Genomic DNA, 8796 nt, shown 5'->3' on the forward strand with positions numbered 1-8796 from the left:
ATCCTAATTAAATAATATAATATTATGAACGGATTATGAATGATGTAATACATATAATGAATTTAGGATTTCGATATGATTTGAGTTATATTTATGGTTGGGTACGTTATGGATTGAACGATTGATCTCTACTAATTATTGTTATTATTATTTAATTATAAAAATCTTTGTTCGTTATAAAAATCGGATTTACGAATAATTAGCTTAAATAAATATAAGTTAGGATATATATAGTAATAAACGTTTAAATATATAATTGTCGTAAAAATTATATCTTAGAACTTTTAACGAAATTCGATGGTAAAAATATAATTAACACCTTCAATACGTTTAATACGCTTATTATAATTTTTATTTAAAACATTATATATATATATATATATACACACATATATAATACATGACTAATAAATATGAGAAAATCTATAAAGACGTTTTTGCAACGAGGAACATCAACTTTTAGTGTCTATTCTTAATAAAATAATAATAATTTATTATTATTAATAATAATATATATATATATATACGAAAACTTATAACGAGACTATTGGACGTGAAACGTTAACTTTATGATGTCGGTTTAACAAAACGTTTATTTGTTTAATATTAATTATAATATTTATAAAGAGTTTAAACAACAAAAATAGAAAAACTAAAAATTACGGACCGGGTGGGGTTGGAACCCGCGACCACCCAGCCAGAACCTTTAACACGCGGAACCTAGCCACTGGGCTAAGGGGTTTAGTCGGTTTTTAAGTTGAACAGTTTTATTATAAACCGAACCCGGATACAAGAACAAGAACCCTAAATCACAATCGATCAATTCGTTAAACTTATGATGAATCTAAGTTAGGGTTATTGTAAAGCACGTCAATACGAACTGAAACATATAACTTATTACCTCATTCGTTGATTGAACACGGGTTAATCGTGTGTTAACAGAGCCGATGAACAAGACGACGACCAGGGTATTACCAAGCTTCAAGGATCCAATTAAATATGGGGGTTTGATTCGCGCTGGTATGAAAAGTGTGCAGGCGAGATTAATTAGGTTATGATTAGTCCTAGGTCATATAATCAATTTTTAGGGTTGAGTCGGTTCACAATTAAATCCATTACGCGTTTGTTTTGATCTTGTTTCCTAATTGTTTGTGAAGATTAGGCCGCAAATAGTAATAGGAATCAAAAACGTGATTGAATTCCTAGTTTAGATCGATAATTGTGGGTCAAGTAACCTAAACGGGTCACGGGTCTGGGTATTCGGGTATGGATACGGATCTGGTTATTTTGATTATAAATATATTATGTAAAAATTGCATTTTAGTCCATATAGATTGAAAGTGGGAACAATTGTGGATAAAAGCTTATGTTTGGGCTAAAAATGTACGTTTTTTAAAGTTAAATATATATTAAATGAATATAATAAGTATAAATTGTATAAAATTCCTCGATAAATTCTAAATGTTAAAGTTTCGCGAACCTAAAACGGGTCGGTTAATAGATATAGATTCATACGTGGAAAAACCCGAGTTGTTACAATTGAGGTCATAAGTCAGGCAGTTATTATGAGCATGTTTCTTTTCATGCATCACCTTTCCCACTGCATCATACATATTATACTTTAGATGATCTCTATGGGGTTCACCAAAGAAAATGCTATATTGTCTGTGGAAACCCATCTCACCTTGCAAGGCATTGCAAGAACTGGCATCGACAGCAAAGATAAATAAACAGTCAGTTTAGTCAGTCCCGCTCTAAAACTGCTACAAATTCTAGAGCAAGGACTGATCGAATTGATAGCTCGGCCAGTGAAATGGATGCGAGATCTAGTAACCCAAATAAATAAGAAAACCCTTCTAGATAACCAAAAGGGAAAGGAAAAAGTCAAAAAGGGATACGGAGGCTAAAAATCCAAAGAATCCACCAAAAACATGCAAAAATGAGAATCTGAAGGTCGAAAGATCAGAGGATTTTGTTTTGAAACCAAGAAGGATTTTGTTTTGAAACCAAGAAGGATACGGTCCCGAAAAACTTCCAAAAACCAAAAGCATGCTTCTGCAGGTGCTTCACGGGATTGCTCTTCTGATTTTGGCAAACCAGATAACTTTATTTTTAAAGAAACCAAGATAAAATTTAGTCACTTTTTGTTCAATCTTCGGAGACATCTAAGTCTCGGGAACCATTTCTAACTAGTTTGTGTAGGGCCAGCGAAGAAGGCCTGCCAATAGTATCTGGTACTTAGACAGTGGTTGTGCCTGACATTTGACAAGGGACGAGCCTCTACTGTTCGAAGTTCAATCGTTTGATGGTGGACACGTTTCCTTTGTTGGATATTTGGGTAGGAAAATAAGAAGGGAAAGGTCTCTAACGGCACTCTGACCTTTGAAGACATGAATCTTGAGGAACAATTAAACCACAATCTTCTTAGTGTCTCTCAGATTTGTGATAAGAAATACTCAACTCTCTTTATAGAACACGAGTGTTTGATCTTGAAGCCCGGTTTTAAAGTCCCAGAAAAATGGATCATGATGTGTACTCCGAGGCACAACGATGTCTATATTTTGGACATGCGAAGCTTATATTCTCTATAAACTGCTTCATGTTTGATGTCCAAAGCCTTGGAGAATGATTCATCTCTACGGCATCGACGCTAGGGTCATGTTAACTATAAGAACTTGAATAAGTTGGTTAAAGGAGAACCTTTTCTAAATGCAAACAGCACAAACTCCCTAACAGACTCAATACTGTCAATTCCATAAGTTCCATTCTTCAGTTGTTGCATATGGATCTTTTTGATCCAATTAAGACTATGGTGATAGGCCGAAAAGCCTATTGTCTGGTTATTAATGACGATTTTTCGCGTTTCAGCTAGACTTCTTACTAGATCACAAAGATGAGACTGCTTAGTTTCTGATCAAGTTTATAAATCTTGTTGAGAACCAAACGGACAAGTGGGTCAAGTGCATTAGAAGTAAAAATGGAACGGAATTCTGCAACAAAGCCGTTGATGAATTTTGTCACACGAAGGGGATAGACCATCAACTCGACGCTCCATACACTCCACAACAAAACAATGCTGTTGAAAGATGAAACTGAATGCTCATTGAAGATGCTCGAACGATGCTCTCATATTCCAAAGTTACATTATTTTTCTACGGGCAAGCCATCAATGCAGCTTGCTTCACTCAGATACCGTGTGTTACTGAATAAAAGATTGAACCTGATTCCATATGAAGTCTATTGTGGGACCAAGTCACAAGTCAATTACTTCAAGTTATTTGGATGCCCATGAACTTTGCTCCAAACAAATGCTAACTCAACTTCCAAATTTGCAGAGAAGGCGGATGAGTGCTACTTCTTAGGATATGCTGCCCACAAGAGTGCTTATCGGATTTACAATAAGGAAGCAAAGGTGATAGTGGAGTCATTCAACATTGACTGGCAAAAGAAAAACACAACTGATGCACACACATGACCAAATTGGTTGTTTAACTATGAAGGATTGTTTCACCAGTTTCGTGGAATGTATACCCCTCTAGTTGCAACTGCTCCAGTCCATGCTACAAATTCTCAGTCAGTTTTAATACACTTTGTATTAAACCGCTTGGAGGATATCCATCTGTCTGCTAGTCCCTTAAATCGGAATGCATTGCCTGCAGCACCTTAACAGGCTGTAGTCAATACAATTCTTCAACCAGCGGATACGACTGATATGGTCAACGTTGAAGATGCTTCTGAATTAGACTCTATTCATTCATGTCAGCTGACAACGTTGATCCAAACTAGACTGACTTTGTGGTGAATCTTCATGTAGAACCTAGTGTGGTTGAATTTGTTTCCACACCTCCCTCATCAGATGATATTCAGGTTGCTGCTGAAGAGACTGCTGCAAATGGCTTTCCCGCTGGAACTTCTGATAATACTGACTCAACACCGGTTCCAGCAATCATCATTCCATTCATGGAAAGTCTATGGGATGGCCCCATTGATCAAGAGTATGTGGTTGATCAACTGGAGAGTCTGTTGGATGGCCCCATTGATCAAGAGCATGTGGTTGACCAACCAGATTCTGTTCAACCACCCACTGATGTTCTTATCAACGCTCCTGCAGTTTTCCATCCCATAGAGAGTTTGCCTATGGAGATCCATGCAGAGCCCATTGAGCACGTTGATCCGATTCCTCAACTGGCAATTAACCGGTCTCGCCCCACCAAGAACATCATCGGATCTCCGTCTGCCGACATTCAAACACGAAGCACGCCTAGCACAACATATGTCTTTTTGCTTGTATGATATCAAGATGGTTCTAAAGGATAACTCATGGGTAGAAGAAATACAAGAGGAGCTTTTACAATTCTAGAAGCTAAGTGTTTGGAGGCTGGTAAAAAACCAGCGAACAAGAAGCCGATAGGAACAAGATGGGCGTTTCATAATAAAAAGGATGACAAAGGGGTGATTACAAGAAACAAGGCTAGATTTGTGGTACAAGGCTTTTCCCAACATGAAGGTCTTGATTATGATGAAGTTTATGCACCCGCTGCTAGGCTTAAGGTAATTTGTCTTTTCTTGGCTTATGCTTCATACATGAATTTCAAAGTATATCAGATGGACGTCAGAACTGCCTTTTTGTATGGAAAAGTGAAAGAAGAAATATATGTCAAGCAACGCCATGTTTTGAGGATTCCGATCATCCCAACTATGTTTATCGTCTTGACAAAGCTCTTTATAGCCTTCACCAAGCACCCCGTGCATGGAATGATACTTTTGCTAAACATCTTTTGAAGCATGACTATAGAAGAGGTGTCATTGATCAGACAGTCTTTGTCAAGAAGGTCGGACATGATCTAATCATGTTCCAAGTGTATGTCAATGACATCATCTTTGGGTCTACGAACGATAAGCTGTGTAAGGAGTTTTCTGAGGTCATGTAGCATCGGTTTGAGATGAGATCGTTGGGTGAGATGGCATTCTTCTTGGGCTTAAAAGTTGAACATGAGACGGACGGGATTTTAATACATCAAGAAAAATACATCCATGACATTGTTCAAAAATTTGGGTTTAAGGATACATCTCCGTCTTCAACTCCGATTGCTACTCGACCAGTGTTAGCACCAGATCCATCTGGAAAGCTAGTCGATCAACATTTGTACAGGTCAATGATTGAATCCTTGATGCATCTTATTGCAAGCAGGCCGTACATCATGTTCCCTATTTATCAGTGTGCCAGATATCAATCAGATCCCAAAGAGTCCCACTTGATTGTTGTCAAACGTGTATTTCAGTATCTCAAAGGAAAACCTCATTTGGGTCTTTGGTAACCAAAGGAATCTCCTTTGACACTGCATGCTTACACCGACAGTAATTATGGAGGGTGCAATCTGGATAGAAAATCAGCTTTAGGAGGATGCCAATTCCTGGGAGATCGGTTAATCTTTTGGCAATGCAACAAGCATGTCATAGTATCCACCTCTACAGATGAAGCCGAGTATATTGCTGGGACTAGATACTGTTCACAAATGATTTGGATCCAGCATCAGCTGCAGGGTTAAGGTTTGAATTTCTTTAATACCCCAACCAAGTGTGATAATGAGGTAGCGATTTGCATTGTGAACAAACCGATCCAACACTCAAGGACAAAAAATATTGACATCCGAATGCACTTCATTCATGATTGATTTGATCGAAAACTTGTCAATATCAAAAGGGTCGATTCTGATTAAATTTTGCGGATTTCTTTATAAAAGCATTCGAACGTTCCTGATTTCTATATCTTGTGGAATCGCTGGGCATGATCTGTTCTGATTAAAACTATCCTTTTTTTAAAAAAAATTGTAAATATTTTTTAAATATATCACAATTTTAGAGGGAGAAAATGAGTTAAGTTTAACTCAACAAAAAGATTTTCAGTTCGTTTTAAGAAAAACAGAATTTAAGTCACTTGACTTATCAAGAATATTTTATCTTCTTTTAAGAAAATCAAAAGCATTTCAAAAGATGTTTTTCTGTTTAGAGAGAGCTCCTATTTAGAGGGAGTCGGATATTTTAAAAAAATTATAAAATTTTGAGAAATTGATCCGACCTATGAAAAATGATAATAAATTTTCTTAACAATCCTAGCACATGAAAAGAGTAGATCAAAGGCCAACAAGATCATCGTTTGATGTGTATATAGACTTGACAAACGAGTAAGTGTCATAGTGATATAAACTTAACTATCTGCCTTTGCTAGTGGTTATACGTTTATGAAGCTGTTGCACGAATCCACGCAAAGTCATATTAGCGAAGGCAATATGTAAATAACATGTCATACTCAAACCTCTCTTTACCTGATCACAGTTGTCTTATGTTGTCAGATGTCAATTTTAATTTTACTTTATTATGTCTAGAAAAGAAAATGAAAAAGAGTCAGAAAAGAAAAGAAAAGAAAAACAAAACAAAACAAAAGAATATTTGTCTTAGGATTTTTGTCTTCTAACTTATTTCTTCTTTTATTTTGATTCAAGCCTTAGACTTTCTATGTTTGTAGTCATACAAGATCTGATTGTTAAGGCCCTGAATCTTTTGCTTTGTTTTATTTTCTTTCTTTTGTTCAAGCCTTGGACTTTCTCTGTTTGTAGTCATACAAGACCTGATTAGTAAGGTTCTGAACTTCTGCTTTATTTAATCTTTCTAAATAGAGTCAACCGTCCAAAGTAATATGTCAATAAGCGTACTGTGATCAAATAAGAAAGGTTTAAGTCAAGTTAAGGTGACATGTGAACACAAACTATGCCCGAGGTATGATGGAGTCTGTAACATGTCAGATTAAATGGGGACCACACAAGCATTGTTCTTAATCCATACCTTAACGTATCATGTTGGCATCGAAATGCTTGTTCAGTTTAAAGTGGACAATTATATCTACAATCGACTTTGATTTTTGGTACAATAACGTCAAAATAGAAGTATGATCAAGGACGTTATAAGACAATATGATTACATGTCGTGAACTTTCTCGTAAAAATATTATAACTAAAAGGTATTGTAAATAACCTTAATATAATATTAATTTAATCTTTACTCCATATTTGTTTAATTTTAATTTTTATTTGTTTTTATTTTTTTTAATTTAACTTGAAATTGTTAGTCTATTTATTTTCATTTTTATTTATTTTTATCTTTAATTTTATATTTTATTTTTATTTTTGTATTTATTTTGTTAAATACTTTATCTTTTTAATCATATTGTTTTTCAAAAGAATCTATTTGCAAATATTGTTAACGTTTAGACCGACAAAAATATATCGTGTATATATTCAAGTGTTTGGATTCGGTGTACAAATATTTTTCTAGTTTAAAATCTATAAATATTTTTAAAATCCGGGGGTTGAGAGTGTAAATTCGTTTAAAACTCGAGTTGTTTTAACCATATCACGTGATAGGCTGACCCTATATAAAGGACAAACCCAAAATATCCTTCACTTATTCACGTACACTTTCAAGAAACCTGTCATTTTCTCTCTTCCCAAACATACTTTCTTCTTCACAAGCAAACTGTTTCATCATCATTCACACTTGATCTGGCCATCATGGACCCTATTCCCATGGTATAACATCAAATCAACCATCTTTCCCTAATCTAATTTCTTGTTCTTGGGCCATTAGCGGTTCATATGGATCGCTGGATAGATCAAAGGGTTTTTGGTGAAATCCAATCAGTTTGTTGTTTTAAACGTCTAAACGGATCGTTAGAACATGTCTAACAGTATCTATTAGATCAGTTGTACGGTTTGCTTGTTTATCAGGGTTGTCGAACCATTTAGGATCCGATTGACAAGGTTTGGTTGCGCAAATAAGTGTAATATTGTACAAATGGGACAATTCGGACTTGGATGAAAAAAGATCTATATGAAATGGGCAAATATGGACAAAAGCGATTTCAAATCGCATCGCATAAAGTTTCAGATCGGATAGTATAAGAAAATCATTCGGATTCCATGAAATATCAAATGGATCACATATAAATTTAAATCGCATCGCATACCTCATGCAATGTGACTTAATTTTCATGCGATAGGATTTACTTTATGCGAAACGACTTAAATTCCATTTGGTGCGATTTGATCCCCATGCGACACGATTCATCTATACTTAGCAAATTTTCAAAAAATTCAAACTTTTAAAATTTAAGAAACTGTTAAAATATTATGTAAACTTAACAGCTTATAATAGTTATATATTATTATAACTTATGTCCAAATGGTTTAATTATTACTATATATATTTTGAAACTTTGGTGCCGCAAGACCTTATGAGGCCACCTTGCAACACCTTAGCGATGGAAAAGATTTTGTGTTTTTTTTTTGTTTTTTGTTTTGATTTTTTGTTATTATTTTGTTTTAGTTCCAGTACCATTACGAAAACCAACCGAATGTCGATTTTCTTTGTTTTAGTTTCGCTACTGCAAAGAACGTGAGGGAAACCACCCGAATTTACATAGACTAATCCCCTTAACGCCTGGGATTAACAACGGCTGGGTTTTAGCAACGCTGCCTCATTGGTCCGCGTTAATTTTTATAACTTTTATTTTATTTTTGGTTTTTATACCGACCAAAACCGATTGAATTCGCATTGACTTACCACCTAAATGCTTAGATTTTACCATCGCGATTTCTACTAACCTATCCCGGCGCGTAGAAAACTAGTTAATCATAAACACAATCTCATAATTAAAATCTGTAAATATATCAACTAAATATAACACATTATATTGTCTATTGTAAATATATTAAATGTTTGTAACATCGTATTATTATT

The sequence above is a fragment of the Bidens hawaiensis genome, unplaced genomic scaffold (assembly GCF_021521415.1).
Source record: "Bidens hawaiensis isolate Kalapana, Puna unplaced genomic scaffold, B.hawaiensis_p1.1 tig00037397_1, whole genome shotgun sequence".
NCBI classification, from domain to species: domain Eukaryota; kingdom Viridiplantae; phylum Streptophyta; class Magnoliopsida; order Asterales; family Asteraceae; genus Bidens; species Bidens hawaiensis.